Source organism: Euprymna scolopes, chromosome 22, assembly GCF_053919585.1.
Source record: "Euprymna scolopes isolate OS-2025 chromosome 22, ASM5391958v1, whole genome shotgun sequence".
In the NCBI taxonomy this organism is placed as follows: domain Eukaryota; kingdom Metazoa; phylum Mollusca; class Cephalopoda; order Sepiida; family Sepiolidae; genus Euprymna; species Euprymna scolopes.
The window spans coordinates 31,195,995-31,213,997 of record NC_136503.1 but is presented as its reverse complement, the minus strand read 5'-3'; the positions used below and the strand labels follow the sequence as shown (position 1 = coordinate 31,213,997).

The window sequence follows — 18,003 nt, the reverse complement described above, 5'->3', positions numbered from 1 at the left end:
ACTGAAAGAGGTCGAAAGTGCTAGAAGTCAAACTTATATATATATATATATATATATATATATATATATATATATATATATAAGTTTGACTTTCTGAATTTTTAATAATCACATAATAATTGTTATAGTAAATAATTATGTCAGCCACTTTAATAAACTCGTTTCTTATCGTTGAGCACTTTCAGTTGAAATAAAAAGTCGGCCAATTTAGCTCTTATGCCAGATCATCATATAATGATTAGATCACTCTGACAGACGTTAAAAAGCATTTTTTAAATAAATGTTTAAATTTCAAGAATATTTCTCGCGGTGAGCGGTAGCCGAATGGATTAGGTCTTAGCTAATGAAGCCAGCGATAGCTTCTGTTGCCGGGTTCGAATCTATCGACTGATGTCAATCATGACACTCTGCACTGATGATTCCCGAAAGGATGAAACACTAGTGTCTGTAGGTATTTAATAATATCATAGTAAATTCACCTGTCACCTTTTTTTTTTCAAACATGGCCGGGCGATCCACAGAGTTTTATAATAATATAAATTTGGAAAGGAATCTATCTTCAAATTTTCATAGTTCGTACTTAAGGAAAATTTAAATGGAAATTTGATATGCGGTTTTTTTTTTTTTTTTTTTTTTTTTTTGCTTTTTTCTTTATTTGCTTTTAGCCTACGGTGCTGCATACAATATATCCCTTTTCTCTGTGTGTTTAATTCCCACTGTTCAGCTGTGTCTCATTTTTGTTGTTACTGCACGGTCTTCATGGGTGTGATAGCGTACTTTATATCTCAGGAATGTAGAAGATAAACACTATCAATGTTACTGAATAAGAGATAATGGAAATCTGGGTCCGATATTGCGACATACACGAAACCAGGAATTTTAAGGTAAAACAATTAAAACAACTGTTAATCATTAATTACCTTCGTAAGTTCTTCTTTGTGCTTAATACGTGAATCCATTTCGGATATGTAATAATGTGCATTTATCTATTTAACTTGTTTCTCCATCATAACTTCTTTCTAATATTTCAATTGTCATAATCTTTCAAATATTTTTTGCTACATTTGAACTATTTTATCTCGATACATATATATATATATATATATATATATATATATATACTAGCAGGGGTGCCCGGCGTTGCTCGGGTGTTTGGAGGTGTATGCTGTACAATAAAAAGCAAAAAAACAAACAAAATGGTTAATTTTTTAAAACTTTGACCCCTATTATGACCCCTTAAAATTTATAGTTTCGGACTCAAATCACTTTATTAAGTTAGATCCAGGTTCAAGGAACCTATATCTAAAATTTCAAGTGTCTAGACCCAAAATTGTCGGAGGAGTTTGGTAGAGTTCTTAAAGGTCAAATCGTTGAAATTTGACCCCTTAACAGCCAAATTTCTGGCTGACACCCGTCACATCGATTTTCCCAAATCTCAGTACCCGGTATTTCAAATTTCGAGTCTATGGACTAAAAATTGACAGAGTTATTGCGTAGGGAAATGTACACAGACAGACAGACAGACAGACAGACACGTTCACTTTTATAGATATATAGATAGATATAGATATATATACTAGTAGAGCGATTCACTTCGTTAAAGAAGGAAATAATTCCAAATCTTCATGTAGAAATAGGCGGAGATCGTCATTGTTAGATGGCTGCACAGATTGGCGCGTTGCATTTGACTTAGAACGCCGGCTCGTATTTCCAACTGAAATAACGTTAACCGATCAGCCTGGTAGGTTCAGGGCACCACAGCTAGGACCCGGTCATCAGTGAATGTGCTGGACTATGGAAGGTTCATAGAGGTGACCGTCTGGCACGTGCTGCTAGTTGCACTCATGTTTGCGTCATTTGAGCCAGAGATATATTAAGTAATGGCAATACTCGAGGACGAGTTGCTGTCATCATGTATGTATGTCTGTCTAAAACTTTGACAGAGGCGACGGATTTTCACAAAATCGGTGTCATTTTGAAGGTTGACCCTTTGGACGACAAATATCGAAAAATTGGCTACACACATTATTTCCTTCACCCTCAACTGGGCACTTTTCTACAAGGAGAGGTCGCTTTTTTCGCCGATATTTTCGAAAGTCATCCCCTCTTTTCGATTGACTGGGCTTAATTTAAACCTTCGTGACTTCCGGTTTGGCGATGGACGCAACGGCAAAGACGTCACATTTTTTTCCTCATCCGCAGTGTAGGTTCGAGCCTGCCTGCTCACTACCACTATTTTTTTTTTTTTTTTGCTCAACACACACCTCAAAACATCTGGACAACGTCGGGTACCCAGGCTAGTATATATATATAAGGCAAGCTAACACATCACATATTTTCTAACTAAATTATTTTACTAGGACTTTTAAACCTTACTAGTTCCATTGCATTTTTGTTTTTAATTAACTATTTTAAATAAACGATCAATAAATCCATTTTATTTTAAATTCTACAAATCATTCATAGTGGCAGCAACTCGTTCTCGAGTATTGCCATTACTTAATATATCTCTGGCTCGAATGATGCAAACATGGACGCAACTAGCAGCACGTGCCAGACGGTCACTTCTATGAACTTTCTATAGTCCTTCACATTCACTGATGACCGGGTCCAAACTGTGGTGCCCAGAACACCTACCAAGCCAGACCCTGGAAGTTCCAGAGCCCTTATTGTCATTGACGCCCATATCTGCATCAGTCCTCATTGAATGTCCGTTTGCCATTTTAGGCTAAAGGCAACCTTTTTGTTATCGAGATACACACTGATTGCAAAATGTGTATTCCATTGCATATCAAGTAATGCCTGTACTTGAAGCTTTTTCTAGCGAGGAAAGACTTTGCACCGAGACAATCCCACTCTCTAAACAACTGCCACATTGAACCAAAAAGGAGAGCAAGTAAACATCATTGGAAGCAGCAGTCGCCGCAGGTTTTATATCAAGGTTTTCCTTCTCCTAGAGAGGTTACCTTGACCACGGCTTACAGGAGTCACCATGCCATTTGATCGACTTTGGTTACTGGGCACCAGAGCATACTCCACACGCTGGTGGATCATGTATGCCGCAGCTGACAGGGCCTAAGCTCCTCTGGAGGTTTCTGTCAGGGTTACATCACCCTTAGCCTTTGGTTAAAAGAACCTTGACCCACAAGGCAGTGGAGGTCCAGTTGTACGGCACAGGACGCTCGCTGTTCATCAGAGCCCCGTCTGCGTGGCAGTGTTCACGACGTGCACGTGGGGTTGATTTGTCTAGGAGAAGCAGAGTATGACGCTAAGACATCTGTGTGCTTTTAACACACGTCCACACCAGACCTTGACCACATGACCACACACCTCCATACATATACACACATATATATACACGCACATATACATACACATGCACGCACACATATACATACACACACGCACATATATACGCGTATACACACATACACACACGCACATGCACATACATACACGCATACACAAATACATAAACACAAATACATACATGCACGCACTACATACACGCACACACACATGCATACACGCACACATACATACACACACATAAACACATACATACAAGCACACACACGCACATATACATACACATATACATACACATACAAACACATACATACACGCACACATACGACAGACACACACACATACATGCATACATACATACATACATACATACACGCACACGTGCATACATATAGGCGTACAAACACACATACATACACGCACACACGATATCTGATCAGATACGTATATACACTAGCGGGACCCGTGAAAATTCCACGGTGCTTTCTACGTCAGTTTCTATAATTTACTTCAGGTAATAATATATCTTTTGAAATCATACAATTTCCAAAATTGTCGATAATATGAATCTTTTTTATCTTCCGTAAAAAATAATTGTCATTGGCAACTAAATATTCTTTAAATGAATAAAACAAATATGTCTTTTCTTTTTTCTTTAGCTTTTTTTTTTAAAAATTGTAGAAATTTAATTTTTTTTTAAGCAATAAATATTCTCCGTCTTATTACCGTAAAAAATAATCAGCAGTTAAATGTTTTTCTAATCGATAAACTCAATATAACTTTTTCAACGTATGTTCATTTAAAATTGTACTTGTTCAGTCGACATCATTTCATTTTGAGGCAAATCATTGTAAAATTACACTCAGAATTTTACCTTAACGACATCAAATTAACTAACACTCGCCATCTTTGTTAATCGGAAGATCTCACGTTGTTTTAAATGTAGATGGAAGGTGATAACGTACGCACGGACATGAAGTGCTTTAGCGTATTATTACATAGATAGGTATATCGGCAATAGTGGTAGTAGTGTCGTATGGGTTAGACCTCTATACCGCGTTTTTTTTTTTTTTTTTAGCCAGTCTGAGAAATTGTATTCAGATAGACGGGTTGTCGCATAGCTTCCTTCCATTCGGATGACTAGACAATATAGGATGAAGTGGTTTATGTCATGCGAGGCTTGCCTTGCGATTTGGGCAGATTGGAGAGTCTCCACCCGTTTGTTTACTGCAGTCCTGCAGTGTCTTGTTCTGATTCGGTTTGCGGCTACTCACTGCTTCCTACTATTTGCAGCAAAACCTGGGAGGCGCAAAGTTGGATCTTCAACGATGCCTTCTATTTCAGGAGTACTGTTTCTCCATTCTTCACTCCATATCTCAATTGAGTCGAAATTCTTTATTTTTTTGAGTTATAGAAGGGCTATCAGAACTTGAGTCTGGAGATATCTAGGGCATCTTTTACAATGTGTTGGATTTCCAGTCGTACTGGTTGATCATTGTCCAATTACTTCGTGTTATCGTGGGTACAGAAATTTGACCAACTTCTTTATTCTTAAGCTTATACACGGATCCACTGTGATTTTTGTTCCACGACTTGCGTTTCTTTTTCCCCCGGCTTTTTCACCTTTCACGTGGATTTTCAGCTATGTTTTAGGGCAGTTAGTGTATACTCTTAATCACTCTGTTGTCTTTGTGCGAGGATAATATATATATATATATATATATATATATATATATATATATATATATATATATATATATGCGAGTGTATCCAAGGCATTATATCCGCGACTGCCACTCAAACCATAGATACCGTCTTACCGAAACGTCACATAGACGCATTATCGCATATGGCTAACGACGATAAAATCATTATCACACCTGCAGACAAAGATGGCGGTGTTGTAATTATGGAAACAACAGAGTACAAGAATAAAATATTTCAACTCTTGCAAGATAAAAATACATACGAAGAAACTAATTCCGGTACAATACAAATAGAAACTAAGTTCAACAAAATGTATAAGAAATTAATAAACAATAATAAAAATTGGCCTGCCTACATAGAGCACCACACCAATTCGCCCAATTATCTCAGGCATTGGCAGCACCACACATAAAATAGCACGAACAATACAAAACTGTTAACTTTATTGTTAGGCATCATCAGCAAATCCTACATTAAAAACTCAGCGACCGACTCAATAAAATAAAAACCCTTAATATGAAAAACAAACTCTAAACAGCCTTGACATAGAATCTCTCTCTCTCTCATATATATATATATATATATATATATATATATATATATATATATATATAACTACTTCATTTACTTACATAAAATTAATATACGAAAGTATAGATTTATGCGTAAACTTTAAGTATTTACTTCAAAAGTGTTCAATACGTAGGTAGAGCTAGTTAGTAATTTGTAAAATATATATGGCGATTAAGCTACACTGAATATTCGGCGTTTCATCCACTCTAGGATTCGTCAGGCTTATGCGCGAATTCTGTGGTTGTTTATCATTTTTATATGGTCCTCTTCTGTTGGGGATTTTAGTTAGCCAATCAGCTTTCTAGTATCCACCGCGTCCCTTCCTATCAGCCAATGGGCATGCATTTTATCGAACAAAGGATCTGTTTTAAAACTAGTTTAGTGGTTTAAGGTAGACATTTTCTTTTTTTCTTTTTTTTCCTTTTTTATATATATAAATACACATATGTGTACATACATATATGCACATATATACACATATATATGCATACATATATGTGTGATCGTTTATGTATATTCATGTTTATTTAATTTATTTATTTGTTTATTTTCTATTGTTTTTGTTAGTTTTAAAACTATTTTGTATCGCTATCCTAGAGTAAATTTTATTTTGTGAACACAGTTATTTGCTATTTCTCTTCTACAGTTTAATAGATTTTGGGGTTCTTTAAAGTACAGGATAACAAATTTTTCATGAAGGCATAATTTACATGGGTCGTCTAAATGCCTACACGTGGTAGCTTGTCTTATTATTTTCCATTCGACTACCGGCGAATGTCCGCTTTCTTTGAGTTCATAGTATTTATTCGCTAGTGTTGTTTTTGTGCGGTGTTTTTTATTATTGAATGAATTTTTGTGGTCATAGTATCGGGTTTTGAAATCTAAGGAAGTCATGCCTACGTAATATTTCTTGTTATTCGGGTTTTCTTTCGCAAATATTGTTGCCTGATAAACTACGCTTTTTGTTAGACATTTATTTTGAACTGGGCAAAGTGTGCGGTGTCTATAGTTGCATTTATCTTGTTCGTTATTAGTATTTTTATTTATGGTATGGTTGTTCTTGTCCGGAGTTGGTTTGTTATTATTATTATTATTATTATTATTATTATTATTATTCTGTTTCATGCAGAGCTACCAAATTTGGTAGGGTAACCCAGCATGGGGAGGGGAAAATTTTGAAGGGTTAAACTGTTCACCTCTAACAACAGGAGCGGGGCCCCAAGGAGGTCACTTATAACTGAAAACCTTGTATACGCTCACATCGTACTGTTACTAAATATTGCAGGATAATCCACCATGGAATGAAGGAAGGTTTTGACGAGTTACACCGCTCACCCTCACCAACGGGGTGGGAGCATAGAAACCCTATGTAAGCTCACACCGTTTAATGTGGAGCTACCGAACTTGCCATAATAACCCAACTATGGGGGAGGTGTTTACGGGTTACATTGCACACTCAAACTAACTGAGGTGGCGCCCTGTGTGGTGGGTCACTTATAATGGGGAACCCTAATTAGTGTTCATACGTTTGTGTCAATAAAGATTCCCACTACTGACCCATAATGATCGTTTGAAGGGGTTACTTTGCTAGAGTCCATTTTTGAAGACACTTTTATAACCCAGTCAACGACGGGTACTTCTGTGTGTGTGTATATATATATATATATATATATATATATATATATATATATATATATATATATGTATAGATGTTGTTTACACCCCTTTCATAATCTTTCGTACTTTCATAAATCAGAGTCCATTTTTGAAGACACTTTTATGACCAAGTCAACGGCGGGTACTTCTGTGTGTATATATATATATATATATATATATATATATATATATATATATATATATATATATATATTCACGGCGCGGCGAGCTAACCAATTCATCTAAATTTTAAAGTTAAATAAATTCATTGTAAAAATCCTTTAAAAGATAAATGTTAGTTTTCTGGGTCTAGTTCATAGATAATTAGTAAAGTCTAAGATATTTAATTAAATTTAAAAAAACACCTTGTTTGTACAAAAAAATAGTTTAATTAGCCCAAAAGCTGAGTGATTCTGCCATTCAAAAAAGCGCAACAAACAAAAGTTTTGTAAACATGGAATATACAGAAGCCCAAAATTTCAGCTAGTTGAAAGACTGTGAAAATGACGTCATGTGATTAAAAGCGAGGAAGGGGGTATTAGTTTTCTTTTTTATCCCCAGACTTTAATCCGTACATTCCTATCCTGAATGTTTGTATAATTTTTGCATTTTTTAATTTAATTATTATTCTATATTCCTGTTTTCAAATTTTTTAAAATTATTTTTCAATATTATATAAAAATTATGTTTCACCGAAAGTTTCACATTCATTTAAGCACGGAAAATATTAAAATCTTACATATAAAAATTATTCGAAATTTGTATTTAAAAAAAATTAGAAATATTTTTTGCGATTATAATTTTTGTGTGAAAATATTAAATAAACAATACTTAATTCAATGATAACATCGGTAGTTCGAGAAATTCATTTTTTTTTCGAGTTATTTCGAATTCATTAATACAGACTTTCGGGGCTTTTATTGTAAAGTTCCTCTAAAAATTAAATATTTCTTTTAATTGATATAATTCACGATGCTATATTTGCGTAAAAAAAAGGCAAAAATAAATTCAATCATTTTTTTTACTACTGAAAACCATAACTTTTGTAAAGGTATTTTTGTTTATACAAAATAATACATTTCTACTCAGATTTAAATAAAAATAATTAGTTTATTATATTCCGCGATCATTATTTGATAAATACTAAACATTTCATTAAAATTGATTAATTTCCTGATTTTTAGTGAATTTTGAAGTAAAGGGAGGGGTCAAAATGTTTATTCATTTTGAGCATCGGCATTCATTTTGTACGTACCTAGTTAATCATATATTTACGTCAAGCCAAAGTTTATCCATCTCTCATCAATTATAAAACAGATTCCCAACTCTATTGATCGTAGACATAGCAACCTCTACAACACAACTCTTAAAAATAATGGATACCTTAATATCGAAATCAAATACAAACAACAGGACACCAATAATTATAATGAGGTAAATAGACGAAAAAGAAATATAATTTGCTATACGTTGCCCTATAACCGAATGTTAAAAGCTAAACACGGCAAAAGATTTCTAAGTCGTATCGAAAAACACTTCCACGTAACCAACCCCTTACACTAAATATTTAACAAAAACAACTTAAAACTGTCCTACAGCTGTTTTGAAAACTTAGAAATGATAATTTAACACATAATAATAAAATATTAATTGAAACTAGTACGGAAAAAATAATAACAAAACTAATAAAAATGTGACCCATATAACAACAACAAAACTAACATAGAGAACAAAAATATAATTATTTAAGGTAGAATTGACCCAAATCCCAATAGAAAATAAAAACATTACAATAACCTAAAAAATTGTAACTGTAGAACTCAGGCATTCTGTCCGCTATAAAATAAATAACTAGAAGCATCATTTACCAGGTCACAACATTTGCTGGAGAAAACACGAATAGCAGGAAATATTACGTAGGAAAGACCTCCCTAGATTTTAAAAGAAGATATTACGACTACAGAAGTGCATTCAAAAACAAAAAACGCCGAATAAAAATAGCATTAGCGAACCTTTATTGGGAACTCAAAGAAAGTTGACAATCGTCAACAGTCGAGTGGAAAATAGTACAGCAAGCCAGCTCATGCAAAAACTTAGACGAACCGTGTAGACTATGTTTGAATAGGAAATTAACTATCCTAAATTTTCAAGAACTCTAACATTTATTAAACTGCAGGAGCGAAATAAAAAACGTATGTACACACAAAATAAAGTTTACATTAGGAAAATAAAGCGTTAAAAAACAGAAATAAATAATAAAAAAACAACGATAATTACATATAACGACAATAATAATAATAATAATAATAATAATAATAATAAAGAAATTTAGAAAAAATGATAAATAAAAATCAATATATAGATAAAATAGTATAAACTAAAATGAAAGCGAAAAACAGTCAAATAAAAACTAGACCACTTCCCAACACAAAGAAAAGAGAAACCCATCTCCGTCAAAAACGAACAAAGAAAGATGTCTAGTAGATTTAAAGTAGACATCTGCCTGATAACGCTCGCCTATTGGCTAAGATAAATGAGCGTGTGTGAATAACAAAGAACTCGATTGGTTGACCAGCAAACCCACTACCATCTTTATATATAAAAACATGAAGTAACATAGATTCCATGCAATGGCCTGACAAATCCTCATGAGGATGAAACGCAGAAAGATCTGTGTAGCTTAATTGCCATATATATTTTCAAAAATTACTATATATAGCAGGGAACATCATTTTTTCTTTTTTTTTTCTTTTTTTTTTTTAATTTTTACTTCACCTTATAAATTTTTGAATTGTCTCCAGGCTGGTCATAACTATTTTTTATCGCAGATTTATAACTTAAGAGAAACTCTGAATTCACCACTTTGAACCCGGATGAAAGCATCCATGTGGAAACACTCCGAATTCTCCATTTTTTTAAGCAGTTCAAACAAGCAGCGTCTGTTGTCAAGGTGATCGCTTCTGTTGTGAAGGCGTAATCTCGGTAGATTATCTGGCAAAGAGAAAAACTATTAATGGGCAATACTATGCATTATAATTAAAACAACAGAAAGATGCAATATCTCGCTAAATGTCTTCGATCTGTTTTTATTCGGTTGATTCAATTACCGACATGTTGCTTTTGATTATTCAAAGATATGAAGTTAATGATGACTATATATTCATCGTGAACATTTAATGCTAAAAGATCACGAATAATCTTTGATACTCGTGAAAGTGGTGTCGTCCATATATACATACTAGTGATGGGACGGCTCCAATATGTTTCCCGATACCGTTACAATTACCGATTCTGTTCTTAGTCCCCGATTCCGATACAATTACAAATACAGATTCCGATTCTTATTACATTTTTAAATATAGAGTTGTTGTTGTTGTTGTTGTTGTTTTTTATTTTTGTTTTTTGTTGTTGTTGTTGTTGTTGTTGTTTTTTGTTGTTTTTGTTTTTTTTTTGAAGGGGTCGAATTACCGTAAAAAATACATTAAATATGTGCATATATGTTCGCAAGCGTAAAAGTACACTTGCCGCGGTGATCTATAGATTTTTTTCAATAATATGAGCCTGAGAAAATTGAATTTTAAACAAAAACAAACAAATAAAAACAATATAAAGAATCGTGTTTTGGCTCCGAAAAATAGATACACATTTTTCCGATTCCAATACTCCAAAAGGTTCCGATTTTTTTTCGAATCCGATTCCGATTAATAGTCCAAACACAAACACATCAATCACTTTAGAGCTGCAAGATTATTAGCATTAATTAATTTATCTAATTTGGCTCAGTTCTATACTTAAACTACAATTCGAACTATTTTCATAAAAATGTTAAAAAAAACAAAAAAAAAAACAAACAACTCATATTTGCTGCATGTTATTGATTTTTCTGTCCAAAGAACTAATTTTGTTGTCCAGAAAAATATCAGATTTATGAACATATATTTGTTGATTGGGTACATTTTTCATTTCGTGGAATTTCCACGGGTTCTGCTAGTGTTCTAATAATGCTTTGGTCAACAATTCAATACCATTATTGCCAGCCTTATTTTAATTACAGGTGCATCGAATAAAATCCATTCTTTAGCCTATCTTTCGTGTTGCTAGTGTGTCAGTTCCTGGAAAATTACTTTTTAAAAGTTCATTTTCATGTATTACCTTGCACAGTTTGGCTCTGCTGAGAGGAATTAATGATTACTTGTTTACTCGCTCGGCTATTTGATCACATACTGTCTAATCAGCTTGCACGGCATATTTATTTCATAAGTCCCAAGAAGGAATACTTCAGAAAGAAAGAAAGAAAGATAGAAGAAAAGAAAGAATAGGGGATAGAGGGGGAGGTAGGAGTTAAAGAAAGAAATAACGGAGGAGCAATGGAGAGATCGCGTTAAAAAATAACTACATACAGAGAAAGAGAGAGAGAGAGAGAGAGAGAGAGAGAGAAGAAAAGAGAAGAGAAGAGAAGAGAAAGATTATTATTGGCTCACAAGGATCTTTTACACAGGTCATCAAAGATCTCTCCTTGAAAACAGTCTGTGGTGTTCCCTGAAAGCTGAGTGACAACAAGTCTCCCCAGATTTTCAGTACTTTCCGCCTCTTTCGATAACATTCGCAAATAAATTTGAGCTACCATTGATTTATCGCTGGCAGCGGCCATTGGTCTTCACTGGAATTTGAGTGGCAATAAGCCTCCTCAAGGTCCCAGTTCTCTCGGCACTAGTCTAGCGGAGGTCTGGTCAGCGCTCTCTTCTTGGTCTTTCCATCCTCCTTGACCCTTCTAGACTATTTGGCATCACTCTTTGAGGGGTGATGGGGCAATGGGAGGGAATGGGGAGGGGATAGAGAAGTGTAGATATTCAGCTTCAATGTTCTCGGTTCAATGTAACGCTTCTTCATGTTTTGTCTCTGCAGCAGTTTATCTGGCCCCGCATATGCCGCATTCAAAGGGTTTCCTTAATATTTCAGCTGTTTTCATTATTGCTAGTATCTTTCCAGTCATTCCTCTGATTCCAATTTCTTCCATTCATTTTTAAAAGTTTTTTCGGATTTGTTCCTAGTGCTCCTACTATTATAGGTATTATTTTGATTTTCTTCATCATCCATGTTCCTTTCAGCTCTCTGGCTAGCTCTGTGTATTTGCTCCGTTTCTCCTTTTCTTTGATATTCACCCTGTGGTCAGCTGGAACAGCAAAATCTACGATTTGACAGGACTTTTCTTTCTTGTTAATTATTACAACATCCGGTTTATTTGTTTGTATGTCCATGTCCCATAGGAATTTGTGATTCTCGTTTTCAAGTGCTGTTGCCGGCTTATGCTTGAACCATTTGTCTGTGCGTTCGAGATGCAGTTGTTTGCACTTCCTCACTTGGTCGTGCCTGTTCTTGTATTCCTTTTAGACCAGTTTGATGCATTCGCTTAGTATATGGTTTATCGTTTGGTCTTGTTGTCCACAGAGTCTATATTTGCTGTTTTCTTGTGTTTTGTCAACTTTTGTTTTGGTTGTTTTTATCGAGTTATCTTCTGCTACAGTTATTAGGGATTCAGTTTCTCGATTTACGTATCCTTTCCGCATCCATGTCCAAATGTTTTCGTTATTCTCACCTTTTGTTGTCCTTATAAATCTTTCGTGTAGTTGTTTCCCTTACCATTGTTTCTTTTATTGTCTTATCCTTTGTCTCTCCGTTTTCTGTTTTGTTGATTTTTGCAGTGGCTCTCGTTGTCATAATTAACCTTTCAGTGTTATTATTATTACTATTATTATTATTATTATTATTATTATTAATAATGTTATTGATTATCGTCTTATATATGAATATCTCTCTTTTTCTTCCCCTCTCTTTGAAGTTGGCTGAAGCTATTATGAAAATGACATACATGAGTTAGAAATAAGTAAAGGATGATAGATAGAGAAAGAAGAAAAGAAAGATAGATAGATAGATAGATAGATAGATAGATAGAAGAGAAGGAAAGCCATATAAAGTTTGAGATATAACCGAGGAAGATACAACACATTCCACACATATTTCCCTATCTGTCCTGCGATACTGTACAAACAATCCTTTTCATGGTTTATGGAATAGATTCCACAATTTCATTTATTTCACAAATTGAAATTAACTCAATGTAAGAAATGTCTCATTCTTGGTTTTCTTTCACTTCCAGACGCCCACTGTGTCATTCCAGAATGTTTGACATTTGACTTGTAGAGTCTCCTCGACCTTACTACTATCGTTCAGAGCTAATCTAAAATCAGTTGACAGTTTCGTATTGCCGCCTTTTTAATTAGAAGAAAGAAAATGCCCGCTAACTAAAATGGGTTCGTCTGTTATTTTATGTTTTGCGTTCTGTGACTTTATCGGCAACCTGGGTTCTCTCTCTCTCTCTCTCTCTCTCTCTCTATATATATATATATATATATATATATATATATATATATAGAGAGAGAGAGAGAGAGAGAGAGAGAGAGAGAGAGAAGAAGAAGTAGAGGAGAGTTGGAAGAGGGCGAGAAAGATAGAAACAGGGAGAATTTCGAAGCTTAATTCTTCTCATTTGAAGAGAAGAGAAGAGCAAGATTACACACACACACACACACACACACACACATATATATATATATATATATATATATATATATATATATATATATATATATATATACTTTAGGTAAATTAGGCTGAATAGAAAACAAAATGAATAGATATAGAAGAAATATACAAAAGAAAAGAAGATACATTTTACTCGCATAAATATTAATTATTAAGAAGTTCGTTTTAATACGAAACGAGAATGGCTTTATTATTAAAAAAAAAATGCGGATAGTTTTACTTTTTAAAATGCGAGTAGCTTTACTATAAAAAAATGCGAATGGCTTTACTATGAAATCAAGCATGGATCTTATTTCATAGCACACGGTGCAAATATTCTTCTGGTTTACTTTATCTATGTGATCATTCTCATTTATTTCTATTTTCTTTTTAAAGTTAAAAGGTTACTACTTTTCTGAGGAGTCTGGGTGGGGAATATTTAAAATTAGCATAATAATTATGTGATTGTTTCTGCGCTACGAAACAGATACCGTCAAGTGTGGGCACATTGATATGTGGAAAGAAGTAAATGGTAAAATAGATAGTATCGTGGAATTTAAAAGATAGTTGTCGTGCCTTCTATTTTTATATGCTCTGTAGTTATATTCAACGTACATTGATCTTCATAAATAAAAAGAATTGGCATTGGCATAAATAAAGGGTGAAATACAATTAAAAAATCATATTTACCCATATAAAATGTTTATATATATATATATATATATATATATATATATAGCACAAGTATTATTTAGATGCATGGTTATTCGCTGGGACAACGTTGTCGTTGTATGCTCAATGTATGTGTTACTTTCGGAGTTACATTCTCTCATAGAGCATTTGAATTTATACACTATATTGGTTTGTTCCAACGTTTTTATAGCCGGTGAGGAGCTGTTTTTAATCACCGCTTGTAGTAGATTATAAATTTTATTTTAGAATTACTGTCAAAAGGCGTCAAGTATCTACGTATGATATTTTTAATTGTTTTCTTTGATTCTGAAGTTAGGTGTCATTTGATTTTGATAAAATATATTAATTGGGTTTGCATTGCGGTGTTGGCTAATATTATTATTTTTTAATAAAGAATCATAAAGCAAAATGTCTCCGTTGCATTTAATAATATTTGCTTGAATGAAAACATACTGCCTAAATATAACAATTTCAAATATATATATATATATGAAATTGTCTGTCTGTCTGTCTGTCTGTCTGTCTGTACATTTCCCTACCAAACTACTCTGCTTATTTTCAGTTTACAGACTCGAGATTTGACAGAAGGAGTATTGAGATTTGGGAAAATCTTTTTAATCGATTTTCGGCCAGAAATTTGGCTGTCAAAGAGTCAAAGTTTAACGATTTGACCTTTGAAAGCTCTATCAAATTTTGGGTCTAAACACTTGAATTTATTTTGATGTACGTTACTTAGACATGGATGAAACATTTTAATTTGATTTGAGCCCAAAACAATAAATGTTAAGGGGTCAAAATTGGGGTCAAAGTTTAAAAACATTGACCCCCCCTGCGATCTCTACCAAATTACTCAGACAATTTTGGGTCTAAACATTTGAAATTTTACATAAAGTGTATTCAGACGTAGTCCAAGCTTTTTAATCGGTTTTTGGCCGAATATATGGCGGCCAAGGGGTCAAAGTTCAAAAGCTTTAATCTTTGCAGTCTCTAGAAAACTATTCAACTTATTTTCGGTCTAAACATTTGAAATTTTACATAAAAGGTATTCATACATGCACTAAGCTTTGTAATCATATGTGGAGCGAAAATTTCGCTGCCAAGAAGTTAAAGTTGAAAGAGTTGACCTTTGCAGACTCTTTGCAAACTCCTCCGCCAATTTTGGGTCTAAACACTTGAAATTTTAGATATAATTTATCAAGACATAGTATATATATATACATACAGGGTGACCCCACCCCCAAAAAAAAAGCTAAATGGAGGCCATCTAGACATATGCTGTAGAACGGAGAGAAAAAGGCCAAAGACTGTAGTGTTTTGATGTGATGTTTTGAATATAATAAACTAGTTATGACCAAAGTTTCATTTCATTCGGACAGAACACTAAGAAACGGGGCCTAATTAGAGTTGGGCCCGTTTTGGGGGGTCACCATGTATATATATATCCGCTTTCTTTGTCATATAAATTAAATATTTCAAATATTAAAATGTATTTAAGAGTTAATATTTCTGCTTAAAGCATACATGTGTTTTGTATGGGCAAATTCTGTAAAAAATTTTATGTCCCATAAATAATTGCTGTCTGTTTTTATAATACGGATATTTTTACGCAAAACAAGTATCGTTTAGAAACTAACGTTTATTTTATGAGGATAAAAAGAAAAGGAAAAATATATCGATTTATAGAAACGAAAAACGACGTTGGAAATTCAAAAAGGTGGGGAGCAAAGCGTTGTGAAAGAGAATAAGGTATTTTTTTTTATTGCATAACAAAAATACACACATTTCAGTTACACGTTTATATTTAAATTATAACGGACGCTGGATGTTTCAAGGCATCTATTTATCTCTTTGGTTGTACAGTTTCGTAGGGATGGAAAAAGATCTTGCTCTCTTTCACAACATTATGACTCCCCTTTTTTGAATTTCCAACGACTTTTTTTTTTCTTTTTTCGGAAATGGAGCAAGGTCATACATTTTATTACATATTACAATATATTTTCAAATATTTGTACTGGTGTTTTGTTTTCTTCATTTCATTCACCCAGAGGAAGTCTGGCAATGAAGATAAAACGTTGATGAACACATAACTTGGTTTGTTCCTTTTTCATATCTTTGTTTCGTCGGAATACTATTTCCATTATTCTAATAATATACATATATATATATATATATATATATATATATATATATATATATATATATATATATATATATTATATATAATTATTAAATACCTACAGACACTAGTGTTTCATCCTTTCGGGAATCATCAGTGCAGGGTGTCACGATTAACGCCAGTCGAGAGATTCGAACCCCCGGCAACAGAAATCATGTCCGGCTTCATTAGCAAGGAGCCGAACCACTACGCTACCGTAAACACGGGAGATACATTTGAAATTAAACATTTATTCTTATTAAATGCTTTTAGCGTCAGTCAGAGTGATCTTATCATTATATGACTATCTGCGCGTATTAGCTAAGGTGACCGACTTTAGTACAACTGAAAGTGCTCAACAATAAGAAACACGTTTCTTAAAGGGGCTGATACACACACACACACGCACATATATATATATATATATATATATATATATATATATATATATATATATATATATTTGTTGCATGTACATGACAAACACACATCTCGTTGCACTAAGTTTTGGAATGTAGGGAATACACACACATGTGTACGTGTGAAATATTTTTAATACATATTTTTTAGGTTCGCTTATTTGTAGGGTTTTATTTTCCATCTCCACTTTTTCGGGTTCCTCGACTTTGTTTAATGTTGTTATTAAAAAAAGGTTTTACTCCAGTTCTGCTGTTAATTTATATTTTCTTTTATTTCGTTTTATGTTGTCCAATGAGATCGGAATTTAAAACTTTGGCGCCTTTCACTTGTAGATTCAGCCGCCCGAGAACTCCCTGTGCGCATGTCTACATTGTAATCCACATTTAATTTTGTTTTCGTAATCGTAATAACACTCGGTTGGTTTTAATTCTATCGAATACAAATATTGAATACAATGATTTATTAAGATTTTCTTGAAATGATGTTCATTCATTTGTGTTTAAATTTAGATGTATGTCTAATCTTTCTTTAATTATCGGGATGAGCGCGTACGCAGACCCCACACTTAAAAATGTTGTTTCCGAATCAACCTCATTTGGGATAATCGCAAAGGTCAACCAAACGGTAGTGTAATGGAAGGGCCTCACTTTGGGAAAACGGCCTAGATTATCACTGTTGCTCCTAAATCAATGAGGTTTTTATCATTTTCTGTAAAACATTACAAATACTAAGTCAAAAAGAAATAAACAATTACGCACAAGGCCAACTTAAAAAATAAGGAGTGGGGTCTGAAGTCATCCTTGTCACTGTACCTGTTTACTTGTCTAAGGAGTATCATCCCTAGCTAAAGTTCTCACTCGCAGCAATCACTCCAAAGGATTTCCTACTTACTGTTCCCAAATCAAATCGAT

General features: G+C 33.6%; 1 non-coding gene across 1 annotated transcript; it reads right to left on the bottom strand.

Annotated features, from left to right (window-relative positions):
• Positions 1-17,627: 17,627 nt before the first annotated feature.
• Positions 17,628-17,790, bottom strand: LOC145244052 (U1 spliceosomal RNA). The gene has a single exon (XR_013862980.1). It is a non-coding gene; the product is annotated as a U1 spliceosomal RNA (small nuclear RNA).
• Between the last annotated feature and the right edge of the window lie 213 nt (positions 17,791-18,003).